Source organism: Argentina silus (genome assembly GCF_951799395.1).
Source record: "Argentina silus genome assembly, chromosome: Y".
In the NCBI taxonomy this organism is placed as follows: domain Eukaryota; kingdom Metazoa; phylum Chordata; class Actinopteri; order Argentiniformes; family Argentinidae; genus Argentina; species Argentina silus.
Window position 1 is genome coordinate 20,588,263 of NC_139654.1, and position 21,589 is coordinate 20,609,851.

The window sequence follows — 21,589 nt, forward strand, 5'->3', positions numbered from 1 at the left end:
TGCCGAAACCACAGTGGGATTGGACCAAAGCCGAGGACACCAGCAGAGCTCTGGAACCAGGTCTGAGACAGGCACATGCTCATGGTCCACGTTTCAGTCAGTATCTCTTGAAACCAGGAGCAGAATCAAGCTAAGACACAAGTTACAAAGGGCCTCAATCATATGGCAATCACATAATTCAACCAAATACATCTAAACCAATACCACTCAGTCAAACTGGGAGTCTTAATTGTGCTTACTTGTAGGCTTCTAGATAGCCTGACAGTACCATATTTAAAAGCTGTCCACACACAGACAGACAGACAGACACACACACAGACATGCACGCGCCATAGTCCATATGAGCTAAACATTATTGCTAGAGACTAGAATGATGTAGTATATTTTGCTCTGACCAGAAGAAGGCCTAGTGGGTTAGGCCCTTGGAATGTTGCAGCATGCAGTTGACCTCTGTAGGTTGGGGGGATGGCAAAGAAGAGATAGAGGTGGGGGTAGTCTTAATTAGTTAAAGATGTGAACCACACCAAAAGGCACACCCTTATTTGGTGAAAACTGTAAACATCACCATCGTATAGGTTGAAAATGTTTAGGGTAACATGGACTTGGGAATTCCATGCCCAAATCTGGAAGACAAAGCAGGCTGTTTTTGTATAAAAGACTGAACGGCTGGACTAGATAGGGGGGGACATTATGGACTGGACAGGAGCCCCCCACATCTGGCCGTGGTATGTAATGATGAAGTTATGATTAATTAAAGACGATTAAACTGACTCATCCGGACCTCTGCAGCTTCCTTTCTTCATCTAAGTTTATTTACTACAAATTGGCGTCACGAACAGGATTTGGCCAACCGATAGCCGTGCAGAAGAACAGACCGTTAGCTGGGTGCGTGCCTAAAAAGTAAGTACAGGCTATTATGTCAAGTTGACTGTGGGCTATCGACCAAAATTTAAAAAGAACCAAGTAGATGAATTGAAAGTGGTTGCATGTCTGCTAAATTTAAACAAAGTATAGAGTGTCTGTGAATGATATGTTGACCTAACTATTGGAGATTTGACTCTTCAATGTAACCCTAAAAAAATTCGGTAATTAGTTTGAATCATTTGGAGTTACGTCACTTAACATTCCGAAACTGGTCTGATCAACTGGTTGTCGTGATCACTTAAATTTAGGAAGACACTAATAGGAGTAGTGACTCGATGGGTGCTATATGGGACGCTGATAGTATTTCGTCTGAGGTTGACTACATCCGAATTGTATATATTTGTTACGAGTTTGAGGTATAGGCTACATTGGATATAGTAGTGCTATTATTAAGTTTTTAAGTATCTGCAGATAAATAGAGTTAGATTTCAGGCTACATTTGAGTTTTGTGGTAACAGGTTGAGTTGCATCTTGGAGCGGAGGCGCACAGCTTTTAACACTGCTGTCTCCCCTGCTCCCTTTCTGCTCACTTGTTCTAAAAATAGAATGGATGCCTGCTTGAAAAGTTACAGATCCCTGACAGGGGCGGGTCCCCTGCTCTGGGCTATCTGAGCTAATTTCTTCCAGAGAACGTACGAAATAAAATTAGTATCTTACCCTTGTTCTTAAATTTGAGAGAGAGAAATTTGAATTGAACAATATGATTGGGTGTGCACAGTGCAAGCTGTAAATATCTCATCTAAAAGATCTTCCCTCTCTGTTCTTTCTCTCTCTCTCTCTTTCTCATTGGGGATTTCTATTCCGTGAGTGCGGGGATCTGGCTGTTGCAATTCGACCTCTTGTCTCAGCGGACGGGGAACTTCGAGCGCGCAAACGCTCGAGGGCCTTTTGTTCGTCTGACTGATTTGAGGTTGAGCGGCTTCTGATCAGAAAACGAAGCATAAACCATATAGTGCCTCTCTGAGATTCCCTCTTTCTCTCTGTTCTTTCTCTATAGAATATGCATATTGTAAAAAGTGTAAATTTATTGTTCATTGAAAATAAGTGTAAATTCATTGTTCGTTAAAAATAAGTGTAAATTTATTGGTCGGTTGGGTGCGGCCTTAATGCTGTAGACTCTACAGTGTAGAGTATAGCCGATACTATACGCCCTATATGGACATGCTTACGTGGCTCTTGGTGCCAGGCGGTACATGTCAATGAAATATACGATGTGTTTTTATGGGCCTGTTCCCAACATTTCAAGTGCACGTTGAAATGTTGGAAACTGTTCAAACATTGGGAAAAAGTAACGTTCCATTTTATGAAGTTTATTTTTCTTATCTCTGATCTTATTTTAGTCTAGTATCTTCTGTATGTTTTGTGTTGAATGATTAATTATTTTAAGAGAACTAATCAAATTAATGCTTTGTTTCGAGCAAAACAGGAGAGGGACAGAGGTCCTGAGAGAGAGAGCGCCAGATAGCAGTAAAAAGACCAATTTGTGAGAGACATCAGAACAGCTCGTCTCATATAGCCTACGTCAAAGTAAGACTGTTATTATTTGGTTGATGTTTGAAGTTCGCTATATAGACTTGTTGATTGACCATTTGATTGTCTGATTAATTGATCGATTGATTCTTGGTTAATTGGTTAGGTGATTAGTTGGTTAATTTGGGGATCTGTTAAAAGGTTAATTGATTATTAGTTGATTACTGATTTGATTAATTGATTATTGATTAATTACTGATTTGATTGATTTGATTATTGATTGGTTGATTGATTGATGATTTAATTGGATGATTGATTTGATTGAGTGGTCGATTTGTTAATTGGGTACTAGGGTAATTGGTTAATTGATCAATCAGTTGTTTGATTGTATGGTTAATTGATTATATGGTTACATTGGTTAATTGGCTGCTCCATTGGAGATAACTGACCATTGTTAATTGTGACCAAGGATTAGTTAATTGAATTGAATTAGTGATTGATTATTTGTGATTGATTTGTAATGAATCAATGAATACATTTATTAATTGTGAAAATAATATAATTAACCATTGAGTGATTGTTTGGCTAGTTGCTTAATTAAGATAAGGCGATCCTCTCTCTCTCTCTCTCTTATTGATCAGTCACTTCCATTAACAGATAATGGTAGTGAATTATAGTGCATAGAATAATCATGCTGACATTGATGGAACATGTATAACACAGGCAATCTAATCTGTTTCTAATTTTTGCGTGCTTCGACTTGAACAATACTATGTGTGCATCACCTGTGAAATGATATAAAGCTTTTGCATGACTGCGATATAATCATATCACAATTTAAACTGAATATTCTAATTGTAGCGTGGTTGGTGGTTTGTTTAGTATTTACAGGAGGATTGATTTGGCTAGCATTAACAGGACAAACATCCTTGTGAGGGACGTCTGAGTCTGAAAGGTGTATGATTGTGGGGTGTGGAACTGACTTGCTGACAGGCATAGCAACAAAGGCATCTCGGTGTCTTTGCTGAACCTTTTTTATTTTAATTTGTTATTTTTGGCACGGAGGTGGTTAGAGCAGTTGTCTCGGGCGCACCTTCACAAACCTGAGTTACTTGGGTCAGTGGAGTCCCCTCAAGGGAGTGCTTAATTGTCCCGCCGCCAAAATGCTGAAGACTAGGGTTGAGATTAGAGAGTAAGCTTCTGGATAAGAAGATAGCCAGAGCAAGAACGTTTCACACTGGTATGGTGACTGAATGTGTCGATTAAAGACATTAATATAGAATCAACAAAATAAGTAACCAACCATTCAGCCAAGAAGTTGAACTGTAAACAAAGGAAGTGCCTACTGGAAAAGTGTCTTCAGCTAAGTCAACGGTTGAAGGAACAACAATTATGGGTGCGGCTTCAGCTAAGACGTCTACTCCAGTGCAAAAGGTTGAAAAGAGCAACCCATTGGTAAAAGGAATAAGAGATAAAGCAGTGGATAAGAGCCTGGAAGAGGAAACCAGGAGATTAGTGAAGGAGACGAATACTCCTTTCTCACACAAATCCCCAACTGTGGCTCCACCACCATATGAGGAAAGGGATACGCCCACCAGCAGCTATCCACAACTACCAATCCTCAACCCAGAAGGAAGATACCTCATGGAAGATGAAGATAAACAAATACTCGAGACAGGAGAAGCTAAAACCACGATTGTCATCTACATAGACCACGTAGCCCATCAGGTGGAGTTACATTGCAAAGAAGAACAAACTTTGAAAGAGCAAGACCAAGAGACGCTCAGAAAACTTAATCAGGTGCAGTTGAGCAAGAGAAAACAGAATAAGAAAAGAACACAGGCTGTGGTTCTGCAAAACCTGCCTCAACCACAGACACAACCTCAATTGACACCAGTAATACAGGCTGCTCCTCAGCCTCCATACCCACAACCTCAGAAATGGAGAAAGGGGGGTCAAGGACATACTGGACAAGGAGGTTACAATCCAGAACCCCAGCAAGTAGTAAGACTGTGTCACTATTGCGGGAAAAAAGGACATCTGATCCGGACATGTTGGAAAAGAGCCCGTGATTACGGCGAAGAAGCCTACAAGGGACAATACCCAACTCCAATGAATACATCCCAGGGACGAATGCAATGGCCACAGCAACAACAATCACAGGGACCGGTGAACCCGAACAGGGGCCCGGAACGGGGGTTTTAGGGGTGCCCAGAGAATCTGAAAGGGGGGTGTCAGCTGGTAGTGTCTAAACAGACAAAGAAGGATCCAAAAAATAAAGTTATAACTACAGAGAAGTCTGCAACCGAGAAAGGAAGAGACTGAATGTCCTCTTAAACCTGCAATCTTATTTCAACTGTAGATTGAGTTCTCAGCTGTAACAGGCAAACCAGCCAAAGAAAAAACACATAGCTAGATAGAAACAAAACTTTTACACAGATTTTATACTAAGTATATTTTGAAGACATAGAGACGCTATACACTCCAATAAAGTTAAGACGACACCTATCATGACCTCCATCACCCAGTCGTCTGACCCTGAGATCCCAGACAACCACAAAGAGAGCTAGCTAGCATTAGCTAGTGGTGACACCAACGGGATTGCGAGGGAGAAACATATTGGCAGCGTTTCGTACAAAGACAACAATACTCTCTCTTAAGACTCCTGTCACAGATATGGCTGCAATAATAAAGGAAATTGTCAGCCGAAACAAAAGGAGATACCAGGAAGATGGGTTTGACTTGGACTTGACCTATATTTATCCGAATATAATTGCTATGGGCTTTCCTGCAGAAAGACTTGAGAGTGTCTACAGAAACAACATAGACGATGTAGTACGGTTTCTGGATTCAAAACACAAAAACCATTATAAGATATATAATCTTTGCACTGAGCGACATTACGACACCGCAAAGTTTAACTGCAGAGTTGCACAGTACCCCTTTGAAGACCACAACCAGCCTCAGCTGGAGCTAATCAAGCCATTCTGTGAAGACCTGGACCAGTGGCTAAGCGAGGATGACCATCATGTGGCGGCCATCCACTGCAAGGCAGGGAAGGGCCTCACCGGTGTCATGATCTGCACTTATCTCCTCCACCGAGGGAAGTTCCTGGAGGCATAGGAAGCACTCGACTTCTACGGGGAAGTGCGGACAAGAGACAAGAAGGGAGTCACAATCCCAAGCCAGCGACGCTATGTCTACTACTACAGCTACTTTCTGAAGAACCAGCTAGAATACAAGCCCATCGCTCTGCTCTTCCACAAAATGGTGTTTGAGACGCTCCCCATGCTTAGTGGAGGCACCTGCAGGGACAGTACTGTTAAGAACAGGAGTGACCCGATTCCTCAGAGTTTCAAGAAAGGGAATTGGTATTGGAATCCGCAGTTTGTGGTTTATCAACTAAAAATCAAGATCCATACGTCCAACACAGTGCACACAAGGCGAGGGGACAAGCATATGTACTTTGAGTTCCCCCAGCCACTGCCTGTCTGTGGAGACATCAATGTGGAGTTCTTCCACAAGCAGAACAAGATGATGAAAAAGGACACAAAGCCTCTCAGAAGAAGTTGCAATATTGCCAGGAACGTGTAGTTTATTTTTGGACAATCCATAGCACACTGGACACTGTTGTGGCGATGAAGTTCCAACTTGGAAAAGGCGACGATTGCTAGCAGCACTGAAATAGTTTACGATAGTTAGCTACAATAGCTCTGACGAATCATTTGAGGAGTAACAAGTGTTGCCATTCAGAACTTTGCAATAGTGAGTGTTTCAAAGTTAAATCTAACTTTTATAAGTAAGCTATATGTTGCTCATCTTGAGACATAGAAGGAGGATACTTTGCGAAACTTAGCTAAACATATTTTGATTCACTTTTAACTGACTCCGCTCAGGAGCACGACTGAGATGTGGTAAGGTAACAGCCCATCACCAATCTACCAGGATGGCAGAACCAAGACTTGAGAATTCCCATCACCTGAAAACTTCAGATACCACATCAGGAGGGAACGGAACAATTTTTGAGCATCCCCCAGCCAACTGGAGCAGACAGACCAGGTGCAGTTCTTTTGGTGACACACGAAGTGGAGTTAAAAGAGACAATTACTCCCAAAGACTTGAACATGTTGCAAGAGGAAGCAAGTACACTAGATAAGAACTTGTGGCTTGTCAGAGGAGCGAGTCAGGATGCTACAGGCCTCTGGAGGAACAATGAGGGTTTGATAGTTGCACCTCCTAACTAGCTAGGACTGTTGATACATGACGCTCATGGGCTTGCCCATGTAGCGAGGGGGGAAGTGAGAAGGAAAATTACAAAAGAATACGGATTTTGGGCACCATACCTACTAGAACAAATTGACCATGTCATAGGTAGATGCACAATCTGTTTAAAAAACAATATTAGAAGAGGGGTATTAACTCCTCCAGGACACATCCCAACACCAAGTGGGCCAATGAAAGAACTAGTCCTCGACTACGTGGATATGATTCGCCCTGTAGGAGGCAAAAGATATTGTTGTTGTCGATAGATTTGTTGTCGATAGATTTAGCAGATGGGTAGAAGCATGCCCAACCAAAAGAAAAGATGCCCAGTCAGTTGCTAAATTTTTATGCCGTGAGGTGATATCACGCTGGGGAATTCCTGATCGAATTTCATCAGACAATGGCAAAGAATTTGTAGATAAGACGGTGAAACTTAACAACTCAAAAGTTAGGGATTAAACAACGCTTTGGTAGTCAGTACTAGAATTCCTCACAGATACAGTTACTGAGGAAATAGAGGAATTGGAGACAACAACAAAGCTAACCGGAAGTGGAAATGTCAATGGAGCTAACAACGTATAAAACACGATCAGAAAAATATTAAGAAGAGTTGACGAGTCCTAAGACAGAGCCAGAGCCTGTCGACAAAGCTGAGATAGTGACCCCATTAGTTCAAGAAGAAATTGTTTCCACCATGAATGAGCCTACAATGTTTATGGTTGAACATGAAATTGGATCAACTCAGATGATGGAGATTAAAACTCAGAAGATGATGGAAACTACCACAATGGAGTCAGATGTAACACAAGAACTCACTATTGAGAAAAACCTCACAATTGATGAACAGATAACGAGGGAGGATATGGAAAAAAGGAGAGAGAAGGAGAAAGTTCTGGAGGAGAAAGAATGTGACGTGAAACAAGTGAAAGAGAGGATGGAGGTGATGAAATGGGCAGAGGAGTGAGAAGGAGAAAGAAAAGGATTTTGAATGGATGAGAAAGGAGTTGGAGGCGATGAAGAAAGTCGAAGAGATGGAGAGTAATTAAATAAGAATAAAATAAGGATAGCACAGAATTCCATTCGAGATCCACTGATGATACAAGCAAGAAGGAACCTCTGGTATCAATGGATGAAATACACTGGAGAGAATCATAGCAAAAAGACTGTTATATATGCTCCAAAGCAAAAGAAAGCTCGTTAATAATCATGAATACCAAATTCAATTGGAAAAACTGTGGGGAGCTAAAAGCAGACTGGCTGAAGAGCGTGAAGGGCTCTGATATTGCAGGAACAACATTGGGGATAAAGCCATTTCAAGCAATTGCCTTTGCCCCACTCTGCGAAGCAGAGTGCTTGCAGTTCCTTGGATCCAGAGAATACTATGACAACACTATAAAGAAGGACAGAAGACCACTATGCCACTCAAGCTGTAGCAGATCAATATTGGCTCTGTGATGGAGAACATCTACTGAACACCCTGCAGATAGGATGGAATGGGAGATGTGCTCGGGTGCAGGCGATCCAGCCTATCATTGTCATCCCAACAAAGGACTTGGAAGTCCAAGAACAATCTAAATCTACGAGATCTCGGAGGGAATATAAGGAGGACAGACGCTTAGACAGTTTGGGAATTCCTAGAGGTATACCTAGTGAATACAAGGCTATAAATTCCGTAGCAATGGGATTCACATCTTTCTTTCTTCCTTCAGCTGGAATAAATGTCAATACTGACTGGATAAACTACATCTACTATAACCAGCAAAGATTCATAAACTACACGCATGATGCTTTAGGGTCTCTAGGAAGGCAGCTTGCAGCAACGAGTGAAATGGCTTGGCAAAACAGACAAGCACTGGATTTTCTATTGGCAGAAAAAGGAGGAGTATGCCACATGTTTGGAGAACAGTGCTGCACGTTCATCCCTAACAACACAGCAGCCGATGGACAATTCTCTATAGCCATGAGGAAGCTCAAACACCTGAGGGAGGAAGTTAAAGAGAATGCTGGATTTGGAAGCAAATGGACCTCCTGGATGGAGAACATGATGGGACAATGGGGAGCCTATTTCGCCAGAATAGGAGCCATCATGCTAGGCTGTGTGATTGTCTTAGCCCTCATAATCTGCTGTTGCATTCCAATCATAAGAGGACTAATCACACGAGGAATTGACAAGGCAATGAATACTCAGGCACTTCAAATGGCAGTTATGAAGGGAAGAAGAGAAGACCGTAAAGATTCAGGAATGCCTGATGACTATTATAGTCCTGAATTATATCCAAAACCTGGGTATCTGGATGACGATGACAGCGATGAGGAAGATGGAAGGGATTCTGAAGATTAAGTTGAACGATCCGAAGGCAAATCCTCATTTTGGATGAGGTGAAGTTCGAAGTTAGAGGCTTCGTGTTCAGCAAATCTCTGTCTTTCTCTATCTTTCTATTCTCTGTCTGTTACACAAACGAGGCAGTGGTAAAGACTGTCCTCATATGGGGGGTTATGTGCTAGTAACCTCTGACCCCCAGGTAAAGGTAAATCAAGCAACGAAGACCTGAAGAGAAGTATTTTCGTCATTCATTTATTACTCTGAAGTATTGTTATCACTCTTTATTATTCTTTGTTGAACGTATATGGGACTATGTATGTATCATAGAATAGTCTATACATATGTATGTTTATGTCCGTAGCAATTTATTTTAATCATATTAGCAAGGCTTGACTTAATGTACGAGTAGGTTTTTAATAGGACATTGAATAGACTGTCTATTGTTTAGAAACTGTTATTTGATAATTTCCACGGCTTAAGTTCACAATAATTTTTGTGGTTTACTTGTTATTTTTATATCCCTTTGAACCATGTTATACACAACTGCATGCAGTATGGTTAGAGTACGAGTTATACAATTTCTCTGTGTTGGGACTTTAATAAGTCCCAAAGGGGGGAATATGTAGTATATTTTGCTCTGACCAGAAGAAGGCCTAGTGGGTTAGGCCCTTGGAATGTTGCAGCATGCAGTTGACCTCTGTAGGTTGGGGGGATGGCAAAGAAGAGATAGAGGTGGGGGTAGTCTTAATTAGTTAAAGATGTGAACCACACCAAAAGGCACACCCTTATTTGGTGAAAACTGTAAACATCACCATCGTATAGGTTGAAAATGTTTAGGGTAACATGGACTTGGGAATTCCATGCCCAAATCTGGAAGACAAAGCAGGCTGTTTTTGTATAAAAGACTGAACGGCTGGACTAGATAGGGGGGGACATTATGGACTGGACAGGAGCCCCCCACATCTGGCCGTGGTATGTAATGATGAAGTTATGATTAATTAAAGACGATTAAACTGACTCATCCGGACCTCTGCAGCTTCCTTTCTTCATCTAAGTTTATTTACTACAATGATTCAGCTCCCTTGTCTGTTTTTCTGACGTGTCACAGACTCATTACATACACACATCTCCCTCAAAGCATCAAAATAAACACACAATTCCTTTGTAGAAATTAGTAAGGAAGCCAATCATTAGGCCATGGACTTCTGATGGCTGAGTTTGTCCGTGCATGGTGCCAACCAACAGTTGAGGGTTTGATTTCCGCATATTCCGACTAATTTAATGTAAGTATATTGAATGTGTGTGGTGTCGAAAAATATGGACCTCTCTCGACCTGCAACGCCACCTGGGTTCTTCCAGGCGGGTCTGTGTGGAGTAATGATGTTCTGAAATATAATCGAATATAACCAATAAAATATACGAAATAACTAATGATATAACATCAAATATAACTATTCAAATGTAACTAATGAAATGACATCAGGTGTAACTAACATAATGATTCAAGGTTGATTAATGTTGAAATGTATTGAACATATTTTAATATGAGTCGTCAAAGTCCCTCGGCTGAGGGCATGGTGCAACTCCGTAGTCATCGAGCCGAGTGACCGCTTCACTTGGAAGGGGAAGCGAGTCTGAGTCATCAAGCTGGGCTGATAGAGGAACCGAGTATTTGGCCATTGCAAATGTTGATGCTGGATGGGGCCTCTCTAAATTTATATCAAGTCAGATAGAGTAGGGACATGGGTAAGGTTTTTTATATTTTATTTATTTTAAATTGCCATGCCGTAACGCTTAAAGTTTAAATAAAGTACAAACCTGTATTTAAAGAGAAATAAGAAATGTTCTTGTTAGAAGGTTAGTTAGAAATGAAACTGTCACCTAAAGTTGAATTATCGTCCTTGTTAATTGTAAAAAGTTAGATTTCATTGCGCATATTACATCATAGGATCTTAATGGTTAGTCTAGCCTCCTTTTTCAATATCTCCTTTGGATGAATTGACCTCATCGATGAATTAAATTCCTGCAACCACACCAACTGGCACTCATATGAGAATAGAGCTGTCGTTAACTATAGGGGCTTTTAATGCTGTGTTCCATTGTGTTCCATTGTGGGTCACTTATGGAATATTGCTGAAAGAGGAAGCAGGGGAAACTATAGGAAGTAGACAGTTAACAGAAGGGTGAATCTATTCGCCACTAGCCTAAGCAGATTTATAGTTCCTACTAGGGTAAGACCCTTTAGGCTAAAGGGCTCCTGTACTGGGCCACTTTGCCGGGAGACGGTGGTTGTGTGTGTCTACTATATGTTATATGCATCATAAGATGTTTTGTTGCACTCAAATTGCCCTCCGGTGACAATAAAGATTCACTTAACTGAATTGAACTGAACTCAATGTGATGACTGTGAGGGTGCCTGTATTGACCATCAGGTGATCATAAATGACCATCCAATCATTCCAAGATGACTGGATGTCTCGATGTGTGGATGGATTTATGAGGACTGGTAGGTGCAAGGAGGGCCTTGAAGGTCTGCGAGCACAATGGGAACACATGGCAGCTCAGTGTTCAATCAATGGCACAGGATTAAAATACATTTTAACAAAGTGTACCATCTGACCTTAAGTCAGGCAGGTTAACTGGCCCTCTCAAAACATAAACACTGCTCAACTGTCGATCATATTCAAACATATGAATGGATTTGGAATACAGAGACATTAGAAACAGCTCTGAGTAACACTTTATTTGAGGATCTGTTTAATAACATGTATACAGTAGTAGCCTGTTGATTATTAGTTAGGTAAAATCATAAGACCTGATATACATACACAATAAGTAGATTATAAGCAGCCCTTCAAACAAAGTGCTACAGTACATGGCTGGCTTTGAATTCCTACTACTTGATGACCACTGAAGTGTGTTCACACAGCACCGACCGATCCAGTCCAGTGAATGTTAATCACATAAAGTCAGTGAAAGAGACCAAAGGAGGACTGTGATAACTGCAGTGCTTCAATTAGATTAGATTAGATTCAACTTTATTGTCATTGTGCAGAGTACAAGTACAGAGACAACGAAATGCAGTTAGCGTCTAACCAGAAGTGCAAAAAAGCAGAAAAGTGCAGTGTGAACAGTATATACAGGTAGTGCAGTATATGAGCAGTATAGTAGTGCAGTATAATATAAGTAGTGCAGTATATGAATTAGCAGTAGCATTATAAGCAGAATAAATAGGATGCAGTATGAACAGTGTAGCAGCATATGAGCTGTATAGGCAATGCAGTCTAGCAGTATATATGTATTAACAGTAACATTAGGGTAATAGCAGAATAAATATGGAATACAGTATAAACAGGTATGTACAGATATGTGCAGTGTATTAACAGTAGTATTAAAGAAAATATAGGGATATGTGCATTATGAACAGTATAGACAGATTATGAACAGTATAGACAGATATGTACAGAGGAGCAGTGGTATGGAGTAAGAGCAGTTTATAGGAATACTGTAAGAGTAGTGCAATTGTCCGGCGGGGGGGGTGCAGGGGTTGGTAGGTTGTCACCTAGGTGCAGAGTTCGAGTTCAGTAGGGTGACAGCCGCAGGGAAGAAGCTACCTCTGAACCTGCTGGTTCGGGTGAGGAGAGACCTGTAGCGCCTCCCGGAGGGGAGTGGGGTGAACAGTCTATGGTTGGGGTGAGAAATGTCCTTGACGATGCTGCGTGCCTTACGCAAGCATCGTTTGCCCTGGACAGCCTCAATGGAGGGGAGTGAGGAACCGGTGATGCGTTGGGCAGTTTTCACCACCCTCTGCAGTGCTTTCCGGTCAGATGCCGAGCAGTTGCCATACCATACTGTGACACAGTTGGTGAGGATGCTCTCGATGGTGCAGCGGTAGAAGTTCACCAGGATCTGAGGAGACAGATGGACCTTCTTTAGTCTCCTCAGGAAGAAGAGACGCTGGTGAGCCTTCTTGATCAGGGTAGAGGTGTTGAGATTCCAGGAGAGATCCTCAGAGATGTGGACACCCAGAAACTTGAAGCTGGTGACTCGCTCCACCTCAGTCCCGTTGATGAGGATGGGGGTGTGTGTGCCAGCTTTTGACTTCCTGAAGTCCACAATGAGCTCTTTGGTCTTCCTGGTGTTGAGAGCCAGGTTGTTGTCGTTGCACCACACTGTTAGGTGCTGGACCTCCTCCCTGTAGGCCGACTCATCGTTGTTGCTGATGAGACCAATCACCGTTGTGTCGTCTGCAAACTTAACAATGGTGTTTGAGCCATGTACAGGTGTGCAGTCGTAGGTGAAGAGGGAGTAAAGGAGGGGGCTCAGCACACAGCCTTGTGGAACGCCGGTGTTCAGGGTGAGGGTTGAGGAGGTGTGGTTGTGTAGCCTAACAGACTCCGGCCTGTTTACAGGTGGCTCCCTATATACACTTAGCACTATAGGCTGGCAATATAGGCCAACTCTCTAGCACAGCAATTCACAGCACTGGTGACCCTCCACTTCAGCCTCTACTTCAATCTAATCGATGATGAATACTGTGTTTACTCTTCAAATGATACACAGTACATCCCTCAACACTGGCTGTCAACAACACAAAGCCCCACCCTAGGAACTGGCGATTTATGTGGTGGAAAATACAGTTCACGCATTAAAGGCATTTTACACATGTATGTCTACATGAACATAAAGGTTTGTGGAATGAACACTGGCTTCACTCACACACCTTTACATTTTAAATAAATAAATCCCTTACGTGGGGGAAAATCTGAGTAAGGTAAAATGGCCTATTATAATAATTTCCACTTTCCAAGCAAGATATAAACAGTAGCTTAGGTTTGGACTATTGAACATGGCCTATTTATATGAGTGGATATACACAAAGATCATAAAATATGTTATGTTAGCTAGCTATATTGATCATACATACACACACACTATCTGTGTGTAAATGTGCCATACACATTTGGCTAACCCATTAGATATATTCCCTAGCAAAATAGCTGACATCAGAGACTTATATTTAGAATATTGTTTATTATAGGGCTCTGGCCAATATTAGCTATATGAGGCGTGTTGAATATTAATGCCAAGACCCCCGGTGAAATCCTTTCCACCAAGAGGAACCGTTTTTTTTGTTGTTAATTATTTTGCTATTTTGTAAATTTCTTGTCAATATTTGCGATTTGTTTTTTATGTCCATGCTCCAACCTCACCAAGTCAATTTCCTGTATGTGCAAATATACATGGCCAAATAAAAGAATTCTGATTCTGATTACAACACAGGATTATAGCCGATATTTCACGCCGTGGCTATCTGTATAGGCTATATGCACATTTTACAATCTTGGACTGTTATCTTGTAACCTTATATCATGTGGAATTGCCGTGATAAGCTACAACTAGGCTCAAATGTAACGTTATAAGCACTACTGATAATAAATGCATGGAGGCTGTGTTGCGCGCATACGACCCTCCCCCACGGCTAAACAATAACCAAATCTAGAGGCTGAATGTTTGCGCTTACCTCGGTCCAAAAAATACCGAATTATGTCTCCTCTGTCCAATGAAAAATATGGCCTCCTGGAAGATACAACAAAGAATTTGATTATTCTTGTAATCAAAAATTGCTCTTCCGTTGTTCGGCTTGAAAACAACCGAAATCACAACGTTCCCCTCCACTGACAGGCCGTACTCGCACTGCAGAAGACATGCGCACTACGTCACAAGATACGTATCTATTTCTATCTAGCTATCTTTCCCTCTGTATGCATGTCCGTCTCTCTCTCTGTCTGTCTGTCTATAACATCTACCCAGCTTCTCAATTTATCTTTCATCTTATAGGCCTACCCCTTGTTGCCTTATCATCTCACCCACACCCATGTGGGTGTACAAGTTCCTTGTCAAACAGTTGGCCTACATGTCATTCACTCGTATCTCGCCAAACAACAGTCATTTGGTCGATACATGCACCTATGATTTGGAAAGCATGAACGTGAAGAATGATAGCTCCCATTTTATGCCAGGAAGCAGAGCAGTTGCAGTCTAGAGGTAGGCCTAGTAAGCTCAGGGAAGATGACATCGGTACTCACGGCGGAAACATTAAAATCCCGGAAATCTGAAGCCACGCCCCTCTCCAAGTTTCCCCATTGACCCTCACTACAAATAGCTTACCGTTTCGACATTCGCTGTTGTTGTTCTTTTTATGTTTCAATAAACGTTTTCATTGGTTTGGGGTGTAATTATTAAAATAGTTAGCAGTTATCATGATCAATCACCTGTATCATAGTTAAAAGACGATTGTACCTATAATAACGAGTACTAGGGCAGAGGACTCAATTGCACGACTCAGGACACAGGCTTGATCCAAAAGAATAGTTTTACTCGCAAAAGGGTTCGGTACACAGGTGAGCAGTCAATAGGTAGCGGATATCCAGAAAAAGGGTAGGCAAAACAGAGTACGGTACACAGGTAGTCAAATTCCAAGATCCAGGCAGATAGTCCAACAGGGAGAAGGCAAAAAGGCAAAGTCAAAAACACTCAAAATCAAAAACCATAAAAACTAGACACTATGGTAATTGCTGGGACGTATTGACACGGAGGCACAATAAACGAACTGGCAACGAGACAGAGGAACACACAGACTATATACACAGGAAATGATGGTAAGGAACAGGTGAAATCAATCGGGGCGGGGTAGACAATGACAATGAAGTGGGAAATACACAAGGGCAGATAGCAAAGTGACAGAAATGAAAAACAACGTGAGTAAAACAGGAATTAAATAAATAACACAAACAAAGACAAACAACACTAATGGACAATGGACGAAACCCCCCCCCCCCGCCCCCCCAAGGAACGGCACCTGACGTCCCAGGCGGACCCATCAGTATGGTGGTGTTACCTTCCGAGGGGGGTAACCCTGTGACAAAGTCCAGAGAGATGTCAGACCAGGGGGCGATGAGCCACGTACTCTCCCACCTCCCTTTCCATGGAAGGCCACCAGAAGCATTGCCTGATCACAAACAGAGTCCGTCGAATTCCAGGGTGGCAAGAGAGGAGAGAGGTGTAAGCCCAGTGGATCACCTGTGAACGCTGGGAGATAGGGACAAACAACCGGTTCGTAGGACAGGCGTCCGGAACAGGGACATCAACACTCGCCTGTTTGACCTCTTTCTCAATACCCCATGTAACAGCCCCCACCATACAGCAAGAGGGCAGAATGTTGGTGGAAGCCCTTGGGGCAGAGTCAGGGTCAAACAGGCGAGACAGAGCATCAGTCTTACCATTTTTTTAACCAGGCCGGTAGGACAATATTAAAAAATAGAGCCTGCCTGGACGTTTGGCGGACCTGATGTACTCAAGGTTTTTATGATCGCTCCATACCAAGAAAGGATGCTCCGCTCCCTCCGACCAGTGACGCCAGTCCCCCAGAGCCACCTTGATGGCCAACAACTCCCTGTTTCCCTCGTCATAATTCCTTTCGGTGGGAGAAAGTCTCTGGGAAAGGAAGGCACACACATGGAGCTTGTTATCCTTCTGGGACCGCTGGGAGAGGACCGCCCCAATACCGACATCCGAGGCATCCACTTCCACCACAAACTGCTGACGGGGATCCGGAAGAGTGAGGATGGGCGCCGAGGTGAAGCACTCCCTTCACCTTCGGAAGGCCTGCTCCGCCTGGGGAGACCACTGAAATCTGACAGAGGAGGAGGTGAGGGCATGCAGCGGGGCGGCAACAGTGCTAAAATTCTGAATAAACCGCCTGTAAAAATTGTCAAAACCCAAAAAACGTTGCACCAGTTTTCAGTTTATGGGAGTGGGCCATTCAGCGACCTTAGCCGGGTCCATTTGAATCTTATCCTCTGAGATGATGAACTCCAATAAAGTAACGGTGGAGGCATTGGAATTTCTCGAGCAGGTGATCGAGCAGTCACTGAAGAACTTGGTGGACATGCTGGACATGGATCTCCTTGTCAGGGGAAAAAATAGGATATCATCCAGGTAAACAAAAACAAAATAATTCAACATGTCCGGGAGAACATCATTTACTCAAACCTGAAAAACAGCTGGAGCATTAGTGAGTCCAAACGGCATAACTAGGTACTCATAATGACCACTGCATTGCATAGATCCAGCTTAGTGAAGATCTTTGCCCCTTGTAATAATTCAAAAGCGGAAGAGATAAGAGGCAGGGGGGTACCTGTTCTTTATGGTGATATCATTTAGGCCTCGATAGTCAATGCAGGGATGAAGCGTCTTATCCTTCTTATCCACAAAGAAGAAACCAGCCCCAGAAGGAGAAGAGGATGGGCGAATGATACCAGCAGCAAGGGAAGAGTGAATGTATTTCTGTCCCTGGGAGCAAATCAATAGTGCAGTCGTGTGACCGATGAGGAGGTAGAGAGGAAGCACAGGTTTTTATTAAATACCTCCTTGAGATCGAGGTAACAGGGGGGAACACTGGAAAGGTCCGGTGTCAGAGCCTGAAGAAACCAAGGGCTGTGAGTAGACAGAAAACCCAGTAGATGCAGGAAGCTCCGGAGGCGCAGGAGACAGTGATTCAGGAACGGATGGAAAGCAGGAGCATGAGCATTCTTTGCGCCATTTACATTACATTTACATTTATGGCATTTAGTAGACGCCTTTATCCAAAGTGACTAACAACAAATACATTTGACTAAGTAAGTGAATCATCTATCCATCCAGTCATCATAAGAAAAAATAATTTATGCTAGGACCAGGGGCTATTGGCAGTCACAATGCTAGAAGAAAGAAAGATTTTTTTAATTTATTTATTTTTAAAATGTATTTACAGGAGAGAAACTTGCACAGCGGGGTAGTGGGGATGAAGAGGTCTTTCGGAGGGATAGTTAAGATGTAGACTGAGATGGATGGGTCTTCAATCTATGGTGGAAGATAGGTAGTGACACTGCAGTCATGACAGCAGTGGGAAGCTTGTTTTACCAGCGGGGCGCCAGGACAGTGAAAAGCCGTGACCGAGTAGTGCGGCTGCTGCATCCACGTAGAGGCGGTGGTGCCAGGCGGCCAGCCGAGGTGGAAGAGCAGAGTAAACGGGCAGGGGTTTGGGGGCTGACCATTGCTTGCAAGTAGGGAGGGGCTGTTCCCTTTGCCGCCCGGTAGACGAGCACCAGGGTCTTGAATCTGATGCGAACTGCTACCAGGAGCCAGTGAAGGGTGCGGAGGAGGGGAGTGACATGGGAGAATTTGGGGAGATTGAACACCAGACGGGTGGCAGCATTCTGGATGAGCTGCAGAGGCCTGATGGTGGAGGCGGGGAGACCGGCCAAGAGTGCGTTGCAGTAGTCAAGGCGAAAGATCACAAGTGTTTGGACCAAAAGTTGTGCTGCTTCTCTGGTGAGGAATAGACGTATCCTTCTGATGTTGTAGAGGAAAAATCTGGAGAGTGCTGGAGGTCACAGTAGAGTTCTTGGAGAGGGCAGGCTTTCCCCGGGAGGAAGAGCAGCTCAGACTTGTTAAGGTTGAGCTTGAGGTGGTGGGCTGACATCCAAGCAGAAATGTCTGCAAGACACGGAGAGACACGTGTGAGTTAGAAGGGGGGAAAGAGAGATAGAGTTGAGTGTCATATGCATAGCAGTGGTAGGAGAAACCATGTGAGGAAATTACAGAGCCAAGAGAGGGAGGGAGAACAGCAAGGGCCCTAGGACAGAGCCCTGGGGGACCCCAGTGGTGAGGGGTCACCTGGTAAGAGCGATCGGCCAGGTAGGATGCAAACCAGGAGAGTGCAGAGCCAGAGATGCCCATTTCTGAGGTCAACAGCCAACAGCCGCAGGTCAAATGTTAGCTGACCAGTAGATTTAGTAAAATATTGCAAATTTGATATTTCCAAAGGGTTTGGTAAATTCGTTATTGCTCCTGAGATTAATATTCAACTTAGAATAGACACACTGACAACAACAACATAATATACTGTATCCATCCACCAAAATAAATAATACATTCACCGTACTGCAAGGTGACGAGGACACAGATACATTTCTTTTAGTATTAATCTTAGTGCAGTGTCCCACCCCACAAAGCACAAATCATTGTATTTATAAGTCATCCAAACAATGGATTATGAAACTGTGGATGATGTCTATCTAATTGTGGGGGGACATGCAGCGTTCGGCCTGTAGAGGGTGCTACAGGACCGTGGCCAAGGTGCGGAAGCGAGGCTTTGTCGCACACCTGTTGCGAATGAAGCCTCGTTAACGAATGGTTTAAGATGTGTGTGCCTCTGCTTTCAGTAAGAGGGCTGGAGAGCATCGACTGAGAGGTCGACGAGGGATTTGGAGGACTGACCTTGGCGGAGGACCATCTCTCCCTCCCACTGCGGGAGCCCCGGCGACCAACCCCGGGCCCCACCCCGAGGACGAGATGGCAGGGGCAGGCATGTCGAGAACCAGCCCTGGCCCCACAGGAAGCACCCCGAGCGGCAGGGGGGGTGTGTTGGCGATGCAGACGGCCGGGCCATGTTCAGGCGAATAACCCAGTGATAGAGGTGGGGCAGGTCGTCTGCATCGGCAACATACCGGGCCCTCCCCCCAGACCAGGAGAGGCGTATTGTGTTCCGGTAAAGATACAACACGATACGCACCAGGCGTTCTTGGATTCGGGCTGCATGCAGTCCATGATCCAGGAGCGCCTGGTTCGACCGGAGGCATTGTTAAAGGCATCGAGGGTGTTGGTGAAGTGTGTGCATGGGGACATTCACGAATACCCTGTGGTCGCTATCGAAATTCATTATGAGGGGAAAAAGCATAGTGTACAGGCGGCGGTTAGCCCGCGCGTCACGCATCCCCTTGTTCTGGGTGTAGATTGGGAGGGGTTTCCTCAAGCGGTAAAGCGGGCTACTGCGGTGCGTGCACAACAGAGAGGGAGGTGTGAGGCGGGTAATGTGCTCTGTGCTGAGGCGGCGCCTCGCGACACTGCCGAGGAGCCGGAGCTGGCGGGGGGGTCTTAACCCGAGATTTCCCCGCCGAACTACCCGCTGCTAGGTGACTTCCCCCTCGAGCAGTCTCGTGACGAGACCCTACGATCGGCCTATGACCAAGTGATAGCGATTGATGGTACTTTGGTATGGCTAGACACAGTGCGTGCCCACCCCTATTTTGCGATCATCAGCGACAGGTTATACCAAGTGAGTCGTGACTCGCATAGTCAGGAGGAAGTAACCCAGTTGTTGGTTTCCCGTAGCCGCCGGGAAATGGTCTTCCAGGCGGCTCATTTCAACCCCATGGCGGGCCATTTAGGTTATAATAAGACACTGAACCGTATAATGGCTCGATTTTATTGGCCGGGAATTCGGGCAGAGGTGCGTAGGTGGTGCGCTTCATGTCGCGAATGTCAATTGGTAAATCCCCCAGCCATTCCCCGGGCCCCGTTGCGGCCCTTACCATTGGTCGAGAACCCATTCGACCGCATTGCCATGGATATTATCGGGCCATTTGATCAGTGTACGATTTGTGTTGGTCTTGATAGATTACGCAACCGAAAACCCCGAGGCAATACCGCTGCGCAATATTTCTGCCAGAGTCTAGCGCAGGCATTGTTTCAAGTGATCTCCCGGGTGGGAATCCCGAAAGAGATTCTCACCGACCAGGGCACCAATTTTATGTCACGCACCCTCAAGGAACTGTACGGGTTGTTGAACATCAAGGTAATTCGAACCAGTGTTTACCACCCGGCCACGGATGGCCTTTGTGAGTGGTTCAATCGGACCTTGAAATCAATGATCCGGAAGTTTGTGCACGAGGATAGTCGGAATTGGCATAAATGGCTAGATCCCCTGCTGTTTGCGGTACGGGAAGTTCCCCAAGCTTCCACCGGGTTTTCCCCGTTTGAATTACTCAACGGGCGTAAGCTCCAGGGTGTCCTAGACCTTCTTAAAGAAAATTGGGAGGAAGGGTCTAGCGACAGTAAAAATTAGATTCAGTACGTCCTGGACTTGCGCACAAAGCTCCACGCCCTAGGGGTTATCTCACGCGAGCATTTGCAGCAAGCCCAGGAGCGTCAAAAGCATCTCCACGACAAGGGAACTAACCTGCGAGAATTTGCACCGGGAGACAAGGTGCTCGTACTGTTACCCACCTCCAGCACGAAATTACGCGCGAAGTGGCAAGGGCCGTTTGTGGTCACACGTCGCATGGGGGACGTGGATTATGAGGTAGTACACTCGGACCGGGGGGATAGCTTGCAGGTGTATCACGTAAATCTCCTTAAAAAATGGAACGACGTGGTCACTGTTGCTCTGGCTACAATAATTCCAGAGAGAGATGAGTTCGGACCAGAAGTCCCAAAATCAAAAATTAGCACTCCGGTCGGTATTGATAACCATCTCTCTGCTAGCCAGGCCAGATTTGCAAGCTAGGTTCGCTGGCGTGTTCTCTCCCCTGCCCGGTCGGACCACGCTTATCGACCACCATATAGAAACGCAGCCGGGTTTAACGGTGCGCACGCGTCCCTATAGGTTGCCGGTACACAAACGAGACATTGTGTGCAAGGAATTGGAAGCCATGCTGGAGCTGGGTGTGGTCGAGGAGTCCCGCAGTGACTGGTGTAGCCCCATCGTGCTTGTCAACAAGCCGG

At 44.4% G+C, this 21,589-nt stretch overlaps 2 pseudogenes across 2 annotated transcripts in view; one reads left to right on the plus strand and one right to left on the minus strand.

The window, feature by feature from the left end:
* LOC310824313 (mitogen-activated protein kinase 8-like) overlaps positions 1 to 14,631 on the minus strand; it is a 27,420-nt pseudogene extending 12,789 nt beyond the window's left edge. Inside the window, exon 1 of the transcript XR_014555075.1 lies at positions 14,505 to 14,631. The product of XR_014555075.1 is annotated as a mitogen-activated protein kinase 8-like (transcript). The remainder of the gene's footprint in view (positions 1 to 14,504) is intronic.
* LOC310824018 (phosphatidylinositol 3,4,5-trisphosphate 3-phosphatase and dual-specificity protein phosphatase PTEN-like) lies at positions 5,071 to 19,274 on the plus strand (annotated as a pseudogene). Its single transcript has 2 exons — positions 5,071 to 5,710; positions 19,249 to 19,274. The product of its transcript is annotated as a phosphatidylinositol 3,4,5-trisphosphate 3-phosphatase and dual-specificity protein phosphatase PTEN-like (transcript).
* The last annotated feature ends 2,315 nt before the right edge of the window (positions 19,275 to 21,589 follow it).